This window comes from Ptychodera flava, chromosome 6, assembly GCF_041260155.1.
Source record: "Ptychodera flava strain L36383 chromosome 6, AS_Pfla_20210202, whole genome shotgun sequence".
NCBI classification, from domain to species: domain Eukaryota; kingdom Metazoa; phylum Hemichordata; class Enteropneusta; family Ptychoderidae; genus Ptychodera; species Ptychodera flava.
In genome coordinates, this window is record NC_091933.1 from 32,714,155 (window position 1) to 32,738,796 (window position 24,642).

The 24,642-nt window shown below is 40.2% G+C and overlaps 1 protein-coding gene across 10 annotated transcripts in view; it reads right to left on the minus strand.

Moving 5' to 3' along the window:
* Positions 1–24,642, minus strand: part of LOC139135523 (GATA-binding factor 2-like) — a 76,346-nt gene that overhangs the window by 30,555 nt on the left and 21,149 nt on the right. For 7 of the 10 annotated variants that reach the window (XM_070702951.1, XM_070702942.1, XM_070702943.1 and 4 more), the window contains exon 3: positions 7,024–7,190. The gene's annotated coding sequence lies outside the window, so the exon portion shown is untranslated. Of the gene's footprint in view, positions 1–7,023; positions 7,191–8,772; positions 8,852–24,143; positions 24,247–24,642 lie in introns of those variants that run through there. The other 3 variants (XM_070702944.1, XM_070702952.1, XM_070702953.1) reach the window with 3 other exon arrangements.

The window sequence follows — 24,642 nt, forward strand, 5'->3', positions numbered from 1 at the left end:
CGCCTGTTTAGTTTGACTGTCGGTTTCTTGTATGCCGTTAAAACGCATTTACGGGCGATTGTCACCGCTGCTGCTGGAATGTCTATACTTTTTTTTTCATTTTTTGCTCTCTTTCTATGTGCTTTGATGACGCCCAATTTCAATCAAGGGAGTCCAGGGGGACGCTGTAGTGAGTGCACCAAATTACTTGCTTTGACGTGACTAGGATGCGGATTCTCCGTCCGGTAACCGTTGTGTCAGCCGTCCTTTTGACGCAGGTTCTTCTTGTCGTGTTCGATAGCGTCATTGATAGCTACTAACTTTCATAGTTTCATTTTTTAAGGAACTAGTTGACACTTGTTTTTTATTTTTTTTCATTTAACTTGCCTCTGCAAACTGTAGCCGGTACTTCGAAGAATCTATTCGAAGAAAAAATGATTGATGGGAAAGGGCACAGCACGAAACCTAACTCACAACGATCGTCGAGTGAAGTCAGGCCCCACTTAGAGTAGCTGACAAAAGCAGCACATCATAAATGTTGAGTTTAATTCACGTGCGCATTTTTTCCCCAGTTCCCAAGCTGTCATTTCAACGCATCACAAAAATACAAGATGGCGGTCTCACTTTAGCTCACCCGATCAGTTCGACTCGTAATAACCTAAGTTTTTTTGCCATGTGCTCCCGAAAGAAGGGAAATGCTTTGAAAGATAATGCAATCGTAAGATCTTGTTGGTCGCGGTGGTTGCTTGCTGGATGACAATTTGAATGCTGAAGTTGTTATTATTATTGTATCAATTTCATCGCGGACACAGAGACACATTGTCCTCTGATTGGGTGAGAGACAGACGGGTGTTCGTACGTCACAGGGTCGACGATAAAATAGTTAATCACGAGGCTGCTGTTGTATGCGGGCCAACATAGCCATATAACATGAAATGAACAACGCCATATTTTTTACAACCGCTCATGTGCGTATCATTGTTCTATTTTGGCATGCCTATCACGTGATACGCTCAGCTGATAATATTAGAGGAAAAGGCCTATATCCTGGCCTCGATCATTTTAAAGAGACACGGGCCGAATAAACTCTAAGAGAAAAAACTTGTGTTGAAATATGGGGATTGAAATGGTGTGTTATCCTACAAAGTTTGCAGTTCATCATTGGTTGGCTTAGTTTCGCACTGTCGTTTCGCACGCAACGGCAGAAAGTCATCAATGTGTTCGTTTCAGATGTGTAACGGATGAAGAGAAAAGTTGTTAAAAATCTTTCACAATAAGTACGCACATGGACGTTACCGTTACACAAGTAACATGAATTTTAATGACATTTGACACTTTGTTCATTATCTTTTGTAGTCTTACACAAGATTACATTATTAATAAAAATTGACATAGCTGGCACGATAATAAGTCAATTCAACACAAGATTTCTCCTGTATGTATGTATGTATGTATGTATGTATGTATGTATGTATGTATGTATGTATGTATGTATGTATGTATGTATGTATGTATACTTTAATTAGGAGAGGATTTACTTCGCATGGAAGTATACAACACAGAAACATACATATTTACTTATACATACCACGTGTTTTTACATACACATACATGCATATATATATATATATATATATATATATATATATATATATATATATATATATATATATATATATATATATATATATATATGCCGCAGTTCAGCAGAACATGCCGCAAATAATATACATGTATGTACTGGTAAGTAAGTAAGTAAGTTAGTACGGAGCTATCTAGCTATAACATGAGAACTGCTTCTTCAGAGAACGCCAAAGTGTAAGGTTTTGTTGACCAAAAAATGACGCAATTGTCTACGTCATTGGGCAACTCTTGAAAGCAACTTGAAAATTTGATTTAGAATATTAACGAGATAAAGTGGACAGGGATGGTCCTCCAAAGACCATAACAGAACAGGTCTCATGTCGGTTGGTCTCCACTCAGGCAGAGATATGCGACGTGACAGCCCGGAGCAACACAACGGTTCACCTATTCTTTGTACATTAGTGATGTTTTTCTGACTTAATATAGTAGAATATGTCTCTAATAAAGTGGGGTTTTACTGGAAAATTACGCGGTGTACAACGTTGCGCTGTCGTTTTCTCTGGAGCTAAAAAAAAACTCGTCCCAATTCCGTTGAGGGAATGAAAGGAAACGAAGAGGCTTGACTGTACTGGAGAGCCACATGGCGACAGGGGGCGACTCAACGCTGTATAATTCGACTAAAAAATTTCATAGCTGCTCGATATAATGATCCAATTTATTAATAATTTCACGCTTTCTCCTTTTGAGATGAGTATAGTGACGCTAGGGTGATTTCCAAGTTTCACGCCAAACTTCACATACTAAACTGCCTGCTTTTGAGCTCTGCAGCTGTTGCCTGCAGGGATTCGGCGCGAATTAGAAAGACTGAGCAGAGCGGCTCCCCCCTTTGAGGCTTGCTAAAGGGGAACACGCGACAAATTCAGCAGGAAGAAAAAAAACCAGGCAAATTATTAGAATAATTGCCTTAACGTTCCGGCTATACCTCGGCGAACACGTCATACAACATGTCCCCGTGTTTTCCGTAGGCCTGACCAAGAGACTATCCAACCGCGTCGGAATAAAGAGGGAAAAAATTCAGTTTGTTTTTCTGAAATAACAACATCGATAACGTCACTTGACGCGACATTTCTGAAATCCACAAAACAGCACGTTTAGGTCAAAAGTTGGCAATTATACAAGCTCCAACTTTGGCCTTGCCAGCGTGTAGTAACGGTGAAAGTCGTCTCATAGCCAAGCTAAGAGTCTACAGCGTCGGGGACTTAGAAATAAAAGCGAATAGTAATTGTGGAACACGTGACGCTGTTGGAGTTTATATGAAGGGCTTCTGCAGTGGAAGCGGTTATCTGTCACGGTACAAGAATCAGAGGTGTCGATGGAGGATTTATATCATCTGCCTCGCTAATCATCGGAATAGTTGAATACTAAATATCATTTATGATTCCGATGAATACATGGGCAAACACGTCATTTATAATTACATTAAGCAAAAGCAAGATACTCGAATTGGCCAATGCCAACTTTCCGGTGCCTCCACAGCAAATCCCCGACGAGTCGTCAGTGTCCTTATCTTTCCGTGCGACCAGAAACGGACCGATGGTCCCTAGGCATCAATCGCGATGAAGTTTGCGAAGTAGACTAAGCGTGTCCTTTTTCTTGGGCACACAGGGTGTAGTAAATTTGGAACTTTCTATACTTCAACGGATGGGCACCTGATTCTGATACGCTTCTAAGCCCATGAACGGAACTCCGCTGTCAAAGCTTTAGAAACCCCCTGCCAAATTTGTAAATTTGTACACGCCCAGTGTTTACGACTATTTTCAACGAAGCAGGTGTTTTATGCTTGTCAAAGAGGCCCATGTTTTCTTTTTGGGAAAATTAATTTGATTTGAAATTAACAAATCAGCCTTTACCGGGAAGCCGCAACAGGAATACATCCCGCAATAATACGGATGCTAAATTGATTTTGCGAAGTCAAAAATAAAACCTGACTTCGTTACATTGTTGGTTTTTTCTTTGCCCTTTGTTGTGAAGGGTTAATTTTTGTGTCTGTTTTCTCACATTTGAAGCACCGCTACTTTTTTATTAAATTCACTTTTCTCCAATCATTCTTGGACTGCGTCGTTTTCAAAAAATCCAGAAATCGAACTGTATCTCTGGTTAAATTTCTATTTCAAACGGCAGTGCTCGGAAGGGGACAATAACTACTCGTTTTAAATGATTCTAGTCGTTTGGTACATTGAAATGTGCACCACATTGGCAAGATCCCAACGCGCTCCATTCTCCAATGGTTTGATCAATGTAATATACATTAAGAAAGACAAGATACAATTATGATTGATGGCTGCTGTATGTGTAATTATTTTGATTTTTATAGTTTTCTTTATTTACATTCCCCGAGGCGTCATTCTTTGTACAAAGGCACACACGGACCAAATTGCCGCAATGGAGACGCAGAACGCGAGCTCGGTCTTAGGGTACGTATCTCGGCGGACCCGCCCCGCTTTGCAGACTTTGGTCCGGCACACGATCAAGTCGCTCCAGTGGTTCGGTCGGTACACAAGCTGCAAGCGTTGCCCATTTACAGATACGTTAATCTGAAAGGGGAGACAAGTTTCCCGCACCCGTATAGCGCACAAAGAGCTGGAAGTTCCACCTCGACCTTACCAAAATGGGGCATTATGGAATGGCAACACACCCTAGTTTTGCAGGTGCACGGTTTTTGTCTCAGCTAATAGGCACGTTACACTTGGAACCTGGTGAAAACCAAAAGAAGTGCCTCGCCATAGTGTCGAGTAATGATTAACAAAGTGCGGGTAGAAAAAAAAAGCTTACAAAGTTCTCTCCCGTCGTATAATGAAATATACATCGTGTAGTAAGAGTCGCTTGTTCTAAGGCACTATAATTACTGCGCGCCAAAGTAGATTTTCCAGCTCTTCGTTGAATTGCCTGGTCTAGAGCTCGGCACTGCAGGTGCATGGACATCGCCGATCTCGCCCTGACTTCTGTGTTTGCTAATTGCCCGGTGTAAAATATTTCTTTGTTGTATTGTCAATTTAAATAAAAACCAGTGCGGTGCGCGCATTTAACAGGCCCGGCGCTGAATCCGCTACGCAAATAGTCTTGACGCAGAAAGAAAAGGAAAAGGAAGAAATGAACCAACAAACATGATTCAGTGGATCATTTGAACTACTCCGCCAGGGCTTTTCAATTTATTCGATCAGTGGAAACAAACAGACTACATTCAGAAAGAGGGCTCTAATTTAGATTAAGCTATACCTCCATACCTGAGAGAATTCGATCCCAACCATACTTAAGGTTATTGAGGATACAGGACATTTTAGAAGAAGTCTAAATGCGGATAAGCGCCGAGAGACAAAAAAAGCGCGCCAGGCAAAGTTAATTTCATTTTCGCCATGGCGACGCGGTACTTTAGGAAAACAACTATCAATTTGCTGAGAAACTGCCGATACACTTGCTTTCAAACCAGTATGACTAATCAGAATCAAGCGTTAGGAGTAAAACAATGAAAAACTTAGTCCCCTAAATGTTTTTCCTTACAGTTTGTCTTCACTCGCACGCTTCTGAGAAAGGTGAATGGCCGGCTGTAACTTGTCGATTGCTTTGTTTCTGGAAACCGATTACTCTTGCGCGCGAATAGTTTTGTCAAAGCTGGGCACCCGGAGAAATATTTAAGTGCATGCATTGGTTTTGTTTTTGAAGGATTCTCTTGTATTGTTTTGTTTTTCTGCAGCGCGATGTCCTGAAGAGGCTTTAAACCACTGTCGACTTCACAAAGACACTTGCTCGGACCGCGTTGAGACCGTGAGCAGAAGCCGCCAAAACAGGTTGTTCGGTTCCTCCACTTGGAATGAAATGGAGAGGGCTTTTGAGCGTTTAAAAACGATGAAATTTGCCAAAACATCAACGTGATGCTTTTAGCACAATGAATTATTAAAGAGAGAGGGGGGAACTGCGACGATTTCTCAGTCGATGCTTGTTTAAAACCCAAAACCGTTCTGTGCCCGCGGAAAAATGAGCGCGAAATTGATCGCCCAGCGCACGGTGATAACCAACCTACTATCCTAGCGACCGAAGAATTGAGAAACCGATAGAGAAAACGCGACTTATAGAATTCCTAAGGACGTGCGATTCGTCCGCTGTGGTGACTTTTTATACATTTTAAAACTTTAATCGAATTTCACGGTTTCATTGTCAATTAGGCAAAGTTTGAGCGCACTCTCAATTCTTGTTGTCACGGGAACCCAGAATGGATTGCTTAGAAAAACGAAAGATGGGGCGTCAATTGTTGTACTCGGCGAAATCGTACATAATTTATGAAATTTAAGAGTGAATAACTTAAACACTAAAAGCTGAACGAGTCTGCTCGAATTTTCAATTTTTGTTTACAGTTAAGGTGATAATATTCGGGAGTATAGCTGAGAGCGGCGGCCCACCCCTCTCGTCATGTCTTATGGGCGTCTCTTTCTGTTTGCTCGCTGTTAAATAAATCTATAAATTCGGCCGCCATATAATCTGCTTCTTTGCCTTACCTTCATGTTTACCCGCACACAGATAGATAGATAGATAGATAGATAGATAGAGAGAGAGAGAGAGACAGAGACAGAGACAGAGGGGAGGGAAGGAGGGAGAGAGAGAGAGAAGGGGAGGGAAGGGAGAAAGAGGTGGCGAAGAAGAGAAAGAGGGGACGAAAAGGTATAACAGACGTCATGTGAGAACAACAACCACCTTAATGAAAGTTTTTAAGCAAAAAACAACTCCGCGCGTAAACAGTAGTTCATACACATTTTCACAAACTGATGTCTGTAGAATCCTCAGAGTGCAGACGTAAAATGCTAGAACCGGAAAATACTAACTTCCTGCTTTAAACTGTTGAATTTTAAGGTTTACAATAGTCTCAATGAACCGAGAAAAATCGTATCTCGAGAAATTGTATTAATGTAAACAAAATAGCTAATCTAGTTTAGATAATTTTTCAGAGGAGTAAAGTTTAGCCTCGCAAGTTATGCTGAGCACGCGCGCCATGTGAAATTGGACATGGGTGATTATGCATGATGATGGGATAAGAAATGTGACATTTTTTCTTATCTGATATTTTTTTCTCAGCTTCAACAAACACGGCCGGAGATTACTGCAAAATCATTTACAAATGTACAATATGTGTTTGCAAAGGAAGAATGTTGTATCATGATCTTGAACAAAGTATAAGCGTCCAAAAGGATACCCTCTGGAAGATAGGGACGAAGTTTGTCTCTGCAAGTTAATTGCCAATAAAGATGATAAAATGTCAGATGCGATGAAGACGCCCGATATCATAGGTTGCGCAAACAGAATTTCACACCATTTGAAAATGATAAGCCAGCAGTCGTGGCTAAATTTGATCAGATTTCGTCGTTTTACACCAAGAACTGTGACGCGAAAAAAAATGGGCAACACACTTACCGTCAAAATAATTGAATTTGGTGGTGAGGGAGGCACGGTACAAGTCTGATCCGGGTCCCGATCTTCGCTTTCCACAAGTGGACTCACTCTCGCGCTCCGTGTATCTCTCCACTGCGGTTATAGTGGGCAAGGCTTTTATGCTGGCGCGTGTCGACGACGGCCCAGTCCTGCATAATAATGAGAAACCGGTTCGAAGTGAGACACAAGCAGCGTAGCTGGTGAGCTTTTATATAGCATAGGAAATACAAGACAAAGCAGGTTTCAAACATATCGTTGTCAAATGTACAGGCGTTTGCATGGTGTTATTATTCAAGAGTACCCTATCCCTCTATAGTTTTGTTGGTATAGACATCCCAACAATGCGCATATTCAAGGGAGACCGGCGGAGTATAAACCACCGCTCGGACCCTAACAATCACTGGAAAAAAAGTTTCAAAATATATTATTACAATACTAAAACTGTGGAATTCTAGATTCTATCGTCAAAAATTCAAATCGGTGACTACTTTTATCGATGGAAAACGTTGAAGAGGTTTTTCGCGGTGCAGATTCTTTTTTTCTATATTTTTCCACAGTCCCTCCACAAAATGTGATTTTTCTCATGTCATAAAAAAACTTTTGTATCAAGCGCCAATATTTTTTAATTGAAAATAGTCGAGAATTTCTTTGAATTGCTCCGCCGAATCGACAGGGGAAAGGGAAATTGTTTTTCCTTCTTTGCAACTTCGAAGGAACTTTCCTGGATTGATCGAAAGCGCATATGCAAACTTTAAGCGCAAAAATTTAAAGCCATACAGAATGCGCCCTTCTGAAACTTAAATATCAAATTAATATTTAGAGAATCGGATTACAATCAATTGACGAATTTGAAGTCAAATTGGCGATCGATAAATTCTGGGCCGACGATTTTCGGGCGAATGGCCATTTCGGAAGTGACTTACGAGGCATTGAAGGGAATTAGCCATGCAAATGACAGCGGTCGTGTTTGTATCGAACGGGTCCGTTGTTTGGACTTGTTTAAATGTTTTGATCGCAGACGCGCGGCACAAGTTCGATGTTCACTCGCTGCGGGCGGGCATTTTTACGGCGTGCCACTCGGCAGAGCCGCTCTAGATTTGGCAGAGAGAGAGAGAGAGAGAGAGAGAGAAAGAGAGAGAGAGAGAGAGAGAGAGAGAGAGGGAGAGGGAGAGAGAGAGAGAGAGAGAGAGAGAGAGAGAGAGAGAGAGAGAGAGAGAGAGGGGGGGGGGGCAAAGGATGGTAAAACTTTGTACTTTTTCTCAAACGTCAATCGCAGTGAGTATCAGCCGACTTTTATCGCCGCATCCAATTAAACGGGAAGTTTTTCTCCTCTGTCGATAAGGTAATCCACTGAGGCGTATCCGAGTGGTTTGACAGAGATGCTGTCGTTCAAGCAAGCCACTGATTCCACTTCTCAAAGTCGACAAATATTCCCAAACTCCTAATGCCGGCAATGGAAATGTCATGTTAAATATAGGGAGCTGCCACCTCCGTAAGTGGTAGTCACTACTGACACTTTGTAATCTTTAAGACATTTTCAACTCGGGACTGCATCTGACACCCTGAGGTGACGACCGCACGTCAGGTGCCACCGCACAAATAAAAAACCGACTTGAAATGCGGAATTCCCACATCGCTTCTCCGGAATGGAACGGATCTTGTCCCGCATAACACCAGGTATGACGGAGCGAAAAGTAAAGTAACAACACTTGTTTGATATTTGTCATTTACCTATAACAGTCGGCAATATCGACAACACGGCGAGAGAGTCGCATTCTCGGACAGACGGGACACGATTCTCATTTCCAGTGATCAATCGGTGGAGCATACGTACAAGCGTCAGCGGACACGATTCGACCGACCAATCGATTCGACGCTTTACCACTTGTTTCCCCCAACGGCCAACGAAGAGCGAACCGTCCAGGGAATTCTCCGCAGATAAAACTTTTTTTCCCGCTCCCCACGCGCTGCAGCGGTATAATTGATTGCCTCACTGTCTATTTACGGCAGTTAGTGTTGGTTTCATATGAAATGGACACACTTGACATTGTCAACAACAACCGACATCGGAGACAATTACCCGGCACTGGCGTTGCTATCTCATCAGTTTCATCCGGAAAACGATCCATTCTCACCTTACAAAAGACAGACGACAGCATCCGACCAACTCTCAACAAATTCTCAACACTAAGAGGCCTCTACGAATGAGCCAAATCGACTTTAAACCACTCGAATAGCTTAACACTCCGAGTACATATCAGCCTAGCCTTTTATTCTCTAACCGTACTTGAACTTGTTTCAATAGCTTTCCCTTTCTTAACACTTTCTTTGCGTGGGTGCGCAGAGGGAAACACTAACAAAAAGTTAATTTTACCACATTGAAATCAATTAATACAGACTTTTATCGTAAACCTTTTCGGTGATTCATTTATCTTCTGTTTATCTGCGTTCTAGGCAGGTTGTTTATGTTTTTTTAGATTCAAGAATTTTTAAAACTAGCAGTTTTCCCGATGCGTGCGAGCTCTCCTATGCAACAAAAGTTAGAGATTTCACATCTCAAAGAAGAATATAATAATATGAAAGATAACTTGAAGCAGTTTTGTTGTCAGAGGCATTTCAAAGATGAGGCCTCTGTCTTCCAAACAGCGAAACGAGTGCCGGAGAAAAGTAGCAAAAATAAGAAGCAAAACAATTTCGAATCGTCATATTCACGAGTTAAGATCGAAAAAAAACTTCTTCGTACAAAAAAATCCGTTTACCGGGGAGAAGATAGATAAAAATAGTTGAATATATTTTTAAAAAAAGTTTACATGGCACTCGCTGCGTATTGTTTAACCACTTTCACAAGAACCCGGACAATTCAAACCTATGTACGGTATCACCGGGGTGATGACAAAACACACGGACACAACACAAACCACAAAGCAGCAGTTTCTTCATTAGAATTGAAAAGCCACCAGTCTCAAAGTTCAAGGGATGATATACAGCACTCCTGCGTTCATCAGCGGCTGGCATGATGATGATGATCAAAAAAAAAAAAAAAAAAAAAAAAAAAAAAAAAAAAAAAAAACTGCCGGTGCTCGGGCGCATTTGAATATACTTATCACTTGGTAATAATGCGCATAGAAACTGGTGATTATTTGGGGTCACTATTTTGGCGTAGAGCGCACTTTGAGGTAGTTTATGGCGAGCCGGGCGTTCCCTATTGTAGTCTGTCTGCCTCCGGGCTGTAAGGTATTACTGCTAGACTTCATGGTTTTTGTTTTGTGTCAGTCATTCGAGAGCTAGTATGAATGACACCCATATGCAGGATAATTCAATTTTTCAGTTAACTTATTTATCTTACAATACGCATTGTTTACGGACCCCCGAAAAGACTCCCCTAGCGCACTCCACAAACTTTCCACTGCTTTCCTGAAGTCCTTGAATTGCGCGCGCGCGCAAAAGCAACTTTCCGCACTCGAGGTAAAAAAAAAAATAGCGCAAAAAATTATTTTGCACGGGGTATAAAACTTCCGCGGGGAACTTTATCCGTCATGAAGGATGGAATCAATACGGCTGAAAAATATCGCTAAAGGAAACCGTACACCATCAATCAAGAAGAAATCGACAGCGCAGCTACATGAAACGGACACAGGCGGAGAAAGGTGCGTCTATGACTTTTTCATAGGCTCTTACACGCGTCATGCTCATTTGCATGACAGTGGTCCGCAGCAGGTGCCTGGACGGGATCAGACCCCGTCACTTGGAGCTAACAATAATTGCACAACGCTATGAGTTATGCATGCATGTGTTCAACAAGTAACATCAACCGGCCAGCATTCATTAACCGTATACGTCTCCAATTTTCCACCTCATCAATATGGAAAAAAACAAGTCGAATATTGCAGAAAGAAATTTTCGTCCAAAATCCAAAGAAATACACTTTAGAGGACGATAAAAAGCAATTTTCGAGGAAAGTGCATCAAACACTGAATTATAAGTATTTAACTAATTTAGAAAAAAAATCCCAACTTTTGCTTAAAAGTTGATGTGTTGCGGAGAAAGTTTTTTCAAACTCATCGTAACTTTCATCTGTTGCTCCAGTGTCCACCAGAACATCTGTACGAGAATATTTTATGGTCCACAGAGACCAGAGATCTTTTGATTCGCTACTTATAAGTTTTTGAATACTTCAAAATTACATTTTGTCTATTTTTCGCTTTTACTCAGCATTTTATGGATGAGATAGATATTTTATGTTTAATAATTGCTGCCGTTATCAAGATTTTTTTTGTCATGGTAGCTGCCAATTTTTTTATTTTGATCAATCGCTGGCCATGTTTATTCGACAGTAACTATCACATGATTCGGTGAGGCACCAGTCCCTAAGATTACATAGCAGCAATGGTTTGATTAATTCATTGAGTGGATTTATAAATTTTCTTGAACACTATAAATTTCGTCAACATTTTCCCTTCCTCCACGTGCTCTGGTGCACAAATGACCTCAAGTGCCCCCGTGTGTCTGATCAAAGAAAATTTTAGATGCCTTATTTTTTCGTTTCCAATACAATATTTTGGTGCATTGTGTCCTTTTGTTTGATGACATTACAAGTGGCGGCACATATAAATTGGGGCACCTTTAGCAGGCGGTAATGGCGAACACGTGTGGCTCTGTCGGTCCTTTCTTTGCGTTTCCAGCAGTGCGGTTTGCTTCTTTACACGGGGTACAGTCGCTCGGACCACTTAACCCATGTGCACTGCCGCAGAGCCTTCCGCACACTCTTGCTACCAGAAGCGACCAAAGGGCACCACATCGTTGTCTCCGCTGTTACTTATTTACACTCAGGTAGCGAGTATTTGCTTTGTCATCGCGGTCTGTTTATTTTGAGCGACCCAGTCAGTGGCTTTCATTGAAGGCGGTCACCAATGAAAAAAAAAAGTTCCCCGCATTTTTTCAAAGCAACGTAATTATAGCATGATTGTTGGATAAAGAAACTTTTTCGGAAATGCAAAATAACAAACTTTGGTGTATAAGTACAAAAGAAGCGGTTTTTTTTCAATGTTGTGAGTATATCCTTTGTATTGTTTTTATTTTATAAACTTTGTTGCCGGCGGCTGCCGCAGATCTTAACAATAATACCCTGCTTGTTCTCATTTACACCCTACGAATCCAATTCTTTACATAGGGGAAAAGTACTACCGGCGAGGGAAAAAAGTACATATAAGATTAGCGCAAAGAACATGACTGGTAGTGAAAAAGGTGACCAGTCACTATGGCGAGCGGGACTTTGGTAAAGGCCACGAATTATGACTCTCTCTGTATTTTCTTGTTTCCTCCCCTCATGAATCCAGCATTGAAGATGGCTAAAGTTGACGACAAATGACCACTGCAGCAAATTTCTTTTCAGGTCCCAAGAAACTACTGAGGCTATGAAGTCATTTAAAAAAAAGCGCGGCATATTTAAACTGAAAGTTAATCAACCTGTGTTGCGATTTTGAATCATGGAATTTATGGGAGTAAGGCACCATCTGTAAAAGTCGGTCTGGATTAGGTACAGCGGATACGGTGACGTCGGTAGTGCCATATAAATGTCCGTGAATCTGACCTCTGCCGCCCTAATCGACTTAATGCCAACTGACTAATAAAAGCCGAGGTTATCCGCAAAAAGCCTTCTGAAAACACAGAATAGAGAAAAAATCGATCTGTTCCAAACCAGGACAGCCAGAAACGAGAGTTAAGGATGGAAAACCCGGTCAAAATCGTGGAATTGATTCTCTGAAATGTGTAAACAAATTGCGGTCGGACAAATATTTCGCTTACGTCGTGTCGGAAAACGTTGCCGCAGTCAAACCTTCAATGAAAAGTCACCAGCTTACCAGATTAAATGCTTCGATGCGTCAGTTTCGAGTCGACAAACCAGAATTAGACCTCTAACAAGATTCTATCTCTGTTTGCATTTTACCCTTTTCATTTCGGTTCCAGGTATTGTGTGCTCGCGCTTTTTCCCCCTTTAAGTAATGGATTCCGTAACGACACGTATTGTAAATTACAAGAACTGCGTCAGATCGATTCGGAAATGCGATAGTTTACAATTTCTGGCCTATGTGACTTGGATTTTTATCTCTTGTGCCAAGGTATTCAATTCGATAACATGAGGCATTCTTTAAAATTATAGTACCTATTTTTTCAATAATAATTTATATTTGATAGTTGTGTAGCTGATTTCTTTTCCAAAAACCTAAACAGACAATATTCTGGCAGACAAAACACTATCGAAATAGCGAGCAATATCACATCGGCATTTCAACACTGCTAATTTATTGTTTTCAGTCAAAAATGTTTGAAAGAAACTACAACTTTTTTATGTTTAGTGAAACCATCGGCCCTAAAAATGTCATTCTCTTCGAAGTGTGTCCGCCGATCACTTTAATCCCATGTATGTATTCCTGAAGTGAACTTTGACCCAGAATACGATCGTTTTCCTCTCAACAAAGTGTCCTCATTCAATGCTATCAACCGTCGTTATCGCCTTCAACATTTATTCTTGGGTTTTTTTTTTAGATTTTTCTCCGAGAACCTCTTATTCACTGCATCAACCTGCGTGTTATTACATCAAATATATGCTATGGCTTGCGTATGTACGCGCATTATCAGTTATTGATGACAGAAACGGCCGAATGTGAGGAGGACATACAAGCACCCTCAATTTAATTTCTCCGTGCACTACACGAGGCGCGATGTCAGATAAGGAGACTCAATTCATGTAACTCTACACACCGGCCTGGGTAGCAGCAATTCCGAGATAAGGGTCGCGATAATTACATAAATATTGTCTTAATAAGCGAAACGAAGTATTGATCGTGTTATTATTACCCAGACCTCGTTGCCTATATTATGGCGGGGGCGCGACGGATCAGATCGCCGACCGAGCGGGTGATCTGGCAGCCGATGTCGGCGATAGGTAACGTGTCAGCCGGGATCGTGTCACAACGAACGAAGAACAAGGTCTCCATCCAATTTGCAGATTGATATAGGAGTAGCCAACCCATGTCCTTTATCACCGAATGAAAGACAAGGGTTGTGAATGCGCGTTTTTTTCCCAGAAAGCCCATCAAGCAGCATTTCCAAGCGTCGGTTTGTACTGTGTATGCTTCCGGTTGCTCATGTTGGTTGCTCTGTTATGATAACTTAATTTGATCGTATCGACGGTGTTTAACCCGGCGGCTTACAGCGTTTAGAGCGGCAATCAAATAGCTGAAAAGTGCGCATCTATATTGGTTTACCATGACACATTGATTCTTCAGCCCCAAGTCTCTCTCTAACAGCTATATATTGGCGAAAGAATAGAATGCCCAACCTGTTTTCAAATGCTCGAAGCAATTCTAAAACTACCGGGATATGTCTGGGGAATGCGTCCTGGTTTTAGGAATTATTTTGTTGCACTGAATTTCTGAAACTTTTGACCGTGTGTAGCTTTTGGAGCTCAAACTTGAAACAGTCTCCTTCTCGCCTAATAAAAAGTGAGTCATTAATACATACATCTTTTTTTTTCACTTTAGCTCAATTTGCAAAGATCGACTGTTCTCGAACTCGAGTACTCTCATCCATCATGCCTCCCTTGGGTTCATTCTGAATTTGAGAATCCAAATTAATATCATTCCTAATAATTCATTATCCTTGCTTTGGAAAATCTGACCGGCGTCACACGATGATTATTATTGTTAGCGAGTGTTCTCTCTCCTGAGCTCAGTCCCGACAGCGACGTGCCATCACTAAGTATGGTTTGTAATTTTTAGAATTTTTTTTTACACTGTCATTGTAACCCTCTTGCAGAAACAAAAAGAAATGCACAATCAAATCCCGGGTTTTGAGTGCCGCGCTCGAACACTGCGCGTCCGAACCAATGCATAAACGATGTCGCCCGTCGTTACGTTTAAATAAGAGGCGAGCATGAATCATTATTATCTGCGATGATAGAGGAGTTGAAGGTAATGAGAAGTAATGGTGAATGGTTGTTTCGATATCTGATGCAATTCATCCACGAAAATACCTAATAACTGAGATCGAATGTCAATGAATGAAATGAAACAGCGTCATAAGCGATAAAAACATCGCTTTTGGAAGAAAAAGCAAAAACAATGCGTTGGGAAGTATAAAAATACTACCCGTACTATACCCGATGTCGGGTTCCGCATGTGCAAAATATACATATAATATTCTAGCGATATTTCTGAACACAAAAAAGGCGATGTTATCTGACAAGCAAGTGTGAAATGTCTTCTATCAGTGTTGAAGAGTTGTTGAAGACGGAACCTTCCGGAACGGTTGGCGCCTTCGCGAGGTGAAATCGTAGCTTCTTGTTTTTCCAATTAAAACACGAGACTGACGAATGAACGGAAGCATATGTATTATTTGCGAGGCCTTTCGAACTTTATCGACACGCCCACAATAAATTGTGCTAATTGGTCTTTCATTAGCGAGTAGCCTCCGTCAGGACATGATAACTTGTTTTATCACCTGGGTTTTGAAATGAATCATATTCAATCATAAAAAACGATACAACGAGAACACAGTCAAGACAAACTGACAGATCAGGATGGCCAGCCCGCCCATCCGTCCGTCCGTCCGCCCGTCCTTCCGGCCGTCCGTCAGTCCACCCGTCTGTTTATCAGTCTCTCTACGTGTGTCTACGAGCTACTGTTTTCCCTTCGTGAAGAAACGTTACAAAATGACAGACAGACAGACAGACAGACAGACAGACAGACAGACTCAACAAGTCTATGCGCAATGGATATTTTACATTAATCGGTTAGCGACATGCTACTTGTTTAAGAAACACTTTTTCACTTTCTTTTTCCTATTTTTGAATTTTTACGCTTTTTGTATCAAACATTTCTGTCCCATTTCACGTAAGCGTAGTGAATAACCAATTATGTTCATCGTCATAGATTAATTAGAAGTAAGCGATGCGTATCGAAGCGGAGCGAAATATGTATTAACGTTCGGACCTAAAAATACAATATGTCAACACCAGCCTAAATGATGAACAGGTCTGCACTAAGCATTATGTATGTTTGTTTGTTGTTTGTTTATTGTTTGTTTTCAAGCGACTATGAATACAGCTAAATGACAGTTTAACAATGCGGTTGCTACTACAAAAAACCCGAAACAATTAGAGAGTAGAAAATTGGTGCACGGTCTCTGGGTGGGTGACACACCAGTTAAATTTGCACTATAAACTATTGACGTTGACCACACTTCAGACACTACTCCAACAAACTGACAATAACAGTGAAGGAACTTCGTGAACGGGCTTTTTGATGTTTATTTTATCGTGTGTCTAAAATCGTCTAAAAACACTGCATTAATATATTCTGCCAGAGTAATAAAACAGAATATATATATATATATATATATATATATATATATATATATATATATATATATATATATATAAGCTTACATATACATACATACATAAGTATATATGTACATATGTATATATGTATATATGTACATATACATACATATGTAAATATGTACATATGTGTATATGTATATATATATATATATATATATATATATATATTCACACATATATACATGCATATATGTATATATGTACATACACATACATATGTATATATGTACATATGTATATATGTATATATTCACACATATATACATACATATATGTATATATGTACATATGTATATATATTCACACATATATACATACATATATGTATATATGTACATACACATACATATGTATAAGCTTATATGTATATATATTCACACATATGTACATACATACATACATACATACATACATACATACATACATACATACATACATACATACATACATACATACATACATACATACATACATACATACATACATACATACATACATACATACATATATACATACACACATGTGTGTGTTGTGTGTATTCACTCGACTCGAAGTTTTTTAGTTACTTTAAATCTTTTAGGGAAATGTAACGTTTCTGTAGGCATATTCAACAATCTTATATGAATTACCGACATAAGCACTGACATGGTGACATAGCAGTGTTTCCACGGAACATGCGCTAACTTTTAATTATGTACGGAATATTATTTACGGTCTGCCTGGTTCTTTAATGATGATCGTAACATCGCAACGTCCTCTGAGTTAATGGTTACATAATGAATTTTCATTTGGAAATAATTAGTTTTAATCAAGTGTGTTGTTCACACCTGAACCATCATTTATCAATTAATTGTAGAAATCAATCCCTGCCTGAAAAGTGCTTTGTAGTTGCAAAGTATCTGAGTTATTTATATTGTTTGTTTTTGAATTCAAAAGTGAAATAAAAACCTTGGGAAGAAGAAATAGACCTTTTATTTAGTTATGGTTTTGGCATTGCATGGGAGACGCATGCTGTGGGCAATGAATATCTTTTTATTTCCACTTTTAAACAAAGATGTCTTGATATTGGGCAACAGTTATGGCATAGTGAATTGGCCAAATCCACAAAGATGGATTCATATCGTTTATTTAAAAATAATTTGTCATGTGAAAAGTATTTGAGATGTATAAATATCGAGATATTTAGATTATATCTGTGTAAATTTAGAATTTCGAATCATAACCTACTAATAGAGAGTGGACGTTTTGAAGGTTTGCCAAGAGAAAACAGATTATGTCAGTTGTGTGATTTGCAACAAGTTGAAACAGAATTTCATTTCTGTTTAATTTGTCCAGTTTACAAGGAATTAAGGAAAAGATTCCTCTCACCATTCTTTTATGATCAACCATCACTGACGAAATACTCTAGCCTTTTAAGCTCGGAAAATACTCATACCATATTAAACCTGGCAAAGTTTATTTATTATAGTTTCAAACTAAGGGGTAGCCTTTTAGAGAAAACTTGACTTTCTTCACGTTTATCTCTGTACAATTTCCATAGTAGTTCTTTCACATGAAGCCCCACCATACTTGTCTGTATATCTATTTTTCAACCTATTGTATGAAAGGCCGGTGGCCTAAGATACTGAATAAATTATCATCATTATCATCAAATAGACCGATAAGGAACAAATCTTTTTGCCAGCAGGATTACGAGAACACAATTATTTCCAAGAGAATTGCGCGTCTTGTCATTCAGAAAGAGTCGTGTACTTTTAGCTTTATGTTACAGAAAGTCTCGTGTTATTTCCAAAAGTTCAAATGCAAGTGGTCCATAATAACAGAGTTGTCTAAATCGATTAAACCTTTCAGTGGACACGCATCTTCAGAAAATTCCTGCTGTCTTTGTTCAATGGTAATGTTATATCTCCAGAATACAAGGTACTTACGAAAACTTTCAAGCTTCATACTTATATAGCGTTGTCTTTCAAGGGGTTCTCATCGTATGGTTATTTCCCCGGCTTCGTGTGGGGAAAACACGAAGGTTCAGGGGGCATCGCTGAGTCTGCCAGCTCAAGATGGTATCTCTCATACATTTTACCATCGCGTGTTGGCGACTCCAGCAAAATAATACTCGATCAAAGTAAGATGTTCAAATACGACCGTCTGGCGGGTAGTGGTGATGTGGAGAAGGTGATGTTACCATGACGCATGGGGAGAAATTAGGTTTTTTTCACACTCTAGGCATTTGGCGATTAGTCTTCATTTCTCAAAACGTATGGCGAAAAGCAACAGCAATTTGGCAATGACGCTGAACATCCACAACAAACATGCAAACAAACAACAAACAAACAAACAAACACATCAGATTCTTAAAGCACTCATTTGCTTTTGCTACCAACGCTTTAAAATCTTACAGAATTGATGACCTTTCCCACAACTTCGATGAAAACTGATTTACGTGTACACATAGCTTTTTTCTTTGAAGGTATAAAACCCAATGTTGATCAGTTATTGAAACCAATCATTCTGAGAATGCATTAATTTATTTAAGTAAAGGAAACTGTTGTAAATTTCGATGTTGATTTCCCATCATTTGTTTTCTTCATTTCATCCATTGTTATTTTTATTGTACAGTCCACTATTGAACCGAGATTCTAAATCACCGTTGTCAGAGCAATAGGGTGAACTCAGAACTTCAAAAAAATACCGCAAAGTCTGCACTAATATCTAAGGGATCAACTCGTAAAGCGGATTACTGGGAGCAATTATCGGACATTTATCTAAAATCGCTCTGCCGGCTTTATTTTACTGTTAAATCCACGTAGGATTAAACAAGGAAAACACTCAACTAATCATGTCAGACCCTCGCCTCAACTCGCCGACTTGTGTATCGTTCGAACTGGAGTGTTCCCTGGTGGGTCAGGGATCCAGGTCCTGGTCTGGTGGGATACTCAGAGCTCTCTGGCGTGAGTAAGATTCTGCCAAACTGGAAGAGTTTGATGGATGACACCGCTCGTCTGCGGTGTCGATAAATCAATAAGTTACATTTAGGTCGATTAATTAATAGGAAACTATACGGACGTCTCGCAATGATAAATCTCCCTGCTACGTGCGGGGCTTTTTAACCGTGCAGCCTTACATATGGGACTTCTAGCCACAGCTTTTTGAAGTTTCTTGCGCCGAATCGCTCAACCTTGAAGTGTGTTTGTTTTACAGTCGCGATAACGGGAAATGTTGATATTAAAGCCATTTGGCAAAGGCTAAATATTGTCAAGCAAAGCGAAGAGCGAGTTACCTATCCCCATTTTTTTTTTTATGAAGGCCGCCGTAAAATCGTGTTTGTGTAACACAGTAGTGGTATAGTCCACCGCCAAAGTGATCATCGAATGAATCCATAATGTCATCTATTACAAATAAGCGATTTCATGTGATGTGACATTCATTGCCCCTCTCGGAAACCTAACAGACACCCACATTTCTTGCCGGATGTTGTTTATCCGCACTCTTGATTAAAGATAATTAAATTTACCAATGACACTTCACTGTTTCTCATGTGCGTATCGCCTGCCAACCACACCGTCATTTTAATTCTCCTACCAGAAGATATTCATTTCAAATTAGGCCGGTCGTACTTTGGCATTTTCGGGGCGGCTGCAGCGATATGAATTTTAAAATAACGGATATATGATAGGATTGCGCTCGCATTAAAGTCACAATTATTGCCGGGAGTCACCAATCAAAAAATTGGCTGGGTTCACTTGTGGTTTGGGCGTGCGGGTGCATTGATGATAGTCCAGCGTGCACTGTGGTGAGAGGACCATTTGGGAAATAAGTTTAATTACAATCGGAGTGTGGAAATACGACACGGCTGATCTACGATGCTTGAAAGAGAGATATAATGTGAACCAGCGGTAACCCCGTATTATCGTTACAAGAGACTCGTGGAGCACCCAGGAACATCATCAGTCCGCCTGCGTTGCTTATCGAGGGCCCAGTCATCTCGGCTAATTTTCAATGATTTGTTATAAGAAATAAATCCATATCTAATAAACTTTGCCAATTATCCCAATTCCACCGTTGACCCTCTTGTTTGTGATAATTACGGCGACGGAGAAGTTTACAGTGGGGCTCTCGATAAATCATTCTTAGCAGTTCCCTCGATGCCCCCAAAATCTTCCTTAATAACCGTAAATCATGCCCGTTCCAATGTTAACGTCCTAATTTCGAGCGAAACTAAATAAAAGTTGACAGTTTGTAGTTGTTCATTTCAATTTTACCCCGCGCAATGTTCCATTTCGATTCAAATTGCTGTAATTACTCCAAATATTTGTCAATTTATGTCGGGACATCCTAAACTGAAAGCCATACATTTAAATACAATGATCAAAGTGGACAGTAGTGTTTAGCATCAGAATTACGATAGAGGACTCTCCCCCTACGGTAGATCTGTTACCAGCGAGCCGAACAAGTAATTGAACTCATGTATTAGTGATAGCGAATACATTGTTTATTTTGAATTATCTATACCGCTCCCGTTTTCTCCTTGACTTTCGCACCTATTTTTCCCCTATAAGTCTTTTTTTTTAAAAAATTCATGGAAATAAGTGAAACGGGAAGAAAGTGGCCTGTTCGGCGTTATCGACGACGTGAAAACAACTGACTTTCATAACTTTGGAAGAATCAACAGTTCGAAGTTTGATAGACTGTGTACGCAAGCGTTGTTGAACGGACTAAAAACCCACATTGCAAGCCGCTTTATGAGAGGCCTGGCCACCGCCGGAGACCAATGCGCTCAGCCTGGCCGCTGTGTCATCTGCTTGCCTGGAAAATTAAGATTTGTAAAGAGAATGATAATCTCCGCTTAAAAGAACGAACCTCACAATCGAGGGTTTTTTTCGGGCATAGTGTGTGTTTTATTTTCCTCCGTCGTGGGGTACCCACATGCGCGCGTGACTATTGTCAGTATCAAAACAAATAGCATTGTGAATATCACTGGGGAGGTAAGTGGTATCTATTATTTGATTTCCGATTTCTTTTATCTTCGCTTTGTCTCCGCATTCGTGGCAGGATATCAGTTTAAAGAGCGATTGCTGCCTTCTTTATTTAATGAAATAGAGGTGTTCTGCCTCCAGCAGAGGGAAACCCCTCTCCGAATAAATTAAGCGACTCAATTCAATTATATTTTATTGCTCTATTTTGCCTGGCGCTAGGAAAGGTACAAATAGGTGCGCTCTCTCCGTTTTGCTGGGGATTTAATTCATCAATTTTACACACATTTGTATCGTTTCATTTCGCGAGGCGGCCAAGTATGTGTAGGTGGCAGATGACAACTGGAAGTGTAAATTTAATTTTCGATGCTAACACCTATCTTTGCTCTGCCGATATTAAGCGAGACAGCTCCTAGCAGAGGGACCTATTGCGCAGGCGCAGTGCTTCCATCCCTCTATTTAACCACTTTTGAAAGGTGCACCGTCCTGATACCGATCAACGTGCGTAGCATTTGGAGTGGGGTCTCCTGAGACTGTCCATTTTAACATACTTTAACATTCTCCTCTTCGCTAGATTGTCGTAGCGAGTCTTAATTACCGTGTTTCATAATATAGCTACCATTTATTTCCATAAAACTACTATAGCTGTCTGGCCTGTTCGCTGACGTCCTTTTTGTCGCTAGTCGTTGCTGCTATCATTTTAACAATGAAAAACTCATCACGCTCTTAATGAGCAAATTTACCGCCGACATCCATTTTGACTCACAAATTCCTCTAAGAAAAAAAATATCTGACATTATTCCTGGCTGGTTATTTTTATTGCGTTAGCGCGCTCCAGTACAACGGTTTCCTCATATTTTTTCTCAAATTTTTTTTTTAAAAAGTGAAGTGAAATAAATGTGGGTGCCAGCTTCCCTCTCATGGAATTGAATGTGGTGACGAGTGCGATGGTCCTTTCTCATTAAGCCACATAAATCGTATATCACCTGTGCACGGGCGCGGATCTATAAAATTGAAAGCTTTTCCACAGTAAACAAAGAGACACGACAAGCCAACCGAGGGTCATTATGTCAGCGCGCCCATCATCACAACATTTCAGGCCTAGGCGAACTTCTCAGCGCGGGAGAAGTCGGAGACACATTATTTCTATAATGATATCTAAGGAAATGAAATCGACATAATAAAACAAAGGATAGGACGCAAAATGAGCGCGCTTTATGCATTGCCGCGTAATTCACCGTGACTAGATTAAAAACCCCGTGCACGCGCTGCTTTCTTTTCATATTTCCACGTTGCTGAGTAAAGATGCCGATACAAATGTATTACATTGAATAAAAAACAGGGATAAAAAATCATTTGCTTTCTTTTTGGATACCGACGCGATGACAAATGGGACTTGTCGTCTGCTATCCGCACTCTTTCAGCTTCTATCAGCCAAAGTGATGGTAACGGATATGAGGAAAAAAGCACTTATCCCAGAATCCGAGAGATTTCCCGTCATATTAATAGAAAACAAGAACTCACGCGACAGTGTGTTTCAACCCCAGCGACTCCTATAAACGAAGTCTATGGCAGGATAATCGCTGTACTTACATTACATCAGAAGCGGACATCTTATCTCTTATGTTGCTCCGCTAAATTTGATTATGTTCTCAATTTTCCCGTTGACTGACCCAAAACACGGCAAACATAGTCACCGTGTAACAGTTGAAGTTGAACGCAAAACAGCGCAGCACAGCACAGTGCGGTTGGATTGCTGAAAAAAGCTTAACGCAATCCCATCACACTGGGAGTAAACGCAAAGCAAAGCAAAATAAAACTAACATACAAATATAACCCTCCATCTCAAACACAGCCGTAATTCCGGGAACATGCAATTAATATCTGGAAACGACTGAAAACTCACGGCCCCTATTTGAAATCGTAGCGCAAATATGTTGAATTTTGCAAGTGTCCCTTTTAGGGAATGTCTATTTTTGTTTCGTCTTGAAGGAATTCTAAGATATTGCTGTTTGACGACAATTATGTTCTACGAAATATTTCAGCGATAGCTTTCTACGTTTGTTATAATATGAGGCTAATACATCAACAACGAGAAAAGACATCGGCTATGCTATCACGTCATTTATGTAAGGATTAACCTCTATATTGCCATCATTAAAGTTATAAGAGAATTTTTTACCTTACTTTTCCATGATTTATCGAACGTAACGTAACGTAACGTAAATTTCATCAAAAAAATCAATAATTAAAAGAACAACACAGGAATGAAATACACATCGGATAATTTGTTAGAAAAGTCGTTTTACACCTATTGTAATTTCTATTGTTTATAATAAGTAATGCGCAACTTATCACACTTCATAAAAGCCAAACGCTGCAAGCTAAAATGTCCTACCTGCAAACTTTGACTTTGGTAGTGAGCTGTTTAACATTCAAGGGCTAAAGCGAGGTGAATGGAAGTCATGTCGAAAATAAATGTTTGGGGAAATCGAGACTCTAAATTTATCGGTCGCCGAGATTTAACACTAAGAAACAAATCTTGAATAATCACCATATTATTGATAACACCAAAGCTATTCGAGTAGGTGATATTTCGTCTTCGATTTCCTTATAAAAGAAAAAAAATGGGTGATTGTATTCTTGTGTTCCTTCAGAAAGATTCTGTAAAATTTACTGTGACAAGAAATCCAATCGAATTTAAAAAAAGATTGTGAGGTGCTCACCTAGGGTACGTTTTGGTATCTGTCAGGCTGTAGCTCACCCTTCTTGGCTAGGAGTGTTCTGGCTACCGTTGGCGATCCTATCTATCGATAATGCGTAAATGACATCACGGACTACAGAAAAAGTGCTCTCAAACCAATATTGGTTGAAGCGTCACGACCCTTGCTGCCCCTCATTATAATATGTTAATGAGCTTGTTTTATTCTGAAACCTTACGCATCGGTGGAGTTTTCCGGGAGCAAGTTAACTGGAGGCAAAGGGTTGGCGTCATATTTTCAAGTTTAGGGAAGAGCTGGTCCGCCGTGGCCTCCACACGGCCTACAGAAATGAGAGGAGCGAGTGCGATATCAGTTGGGGATTTATGGTTCACGGAAACTAGACAATTTTCAACGACTGATGGCGTTAAATCAAAGTCGCGCGGGCAGACGCGCACACGGCGTGGACGGCTAGCGCACTCACACAGGCAAACGCACAGGCACACGCACGCCAGTTTAAAAGTTA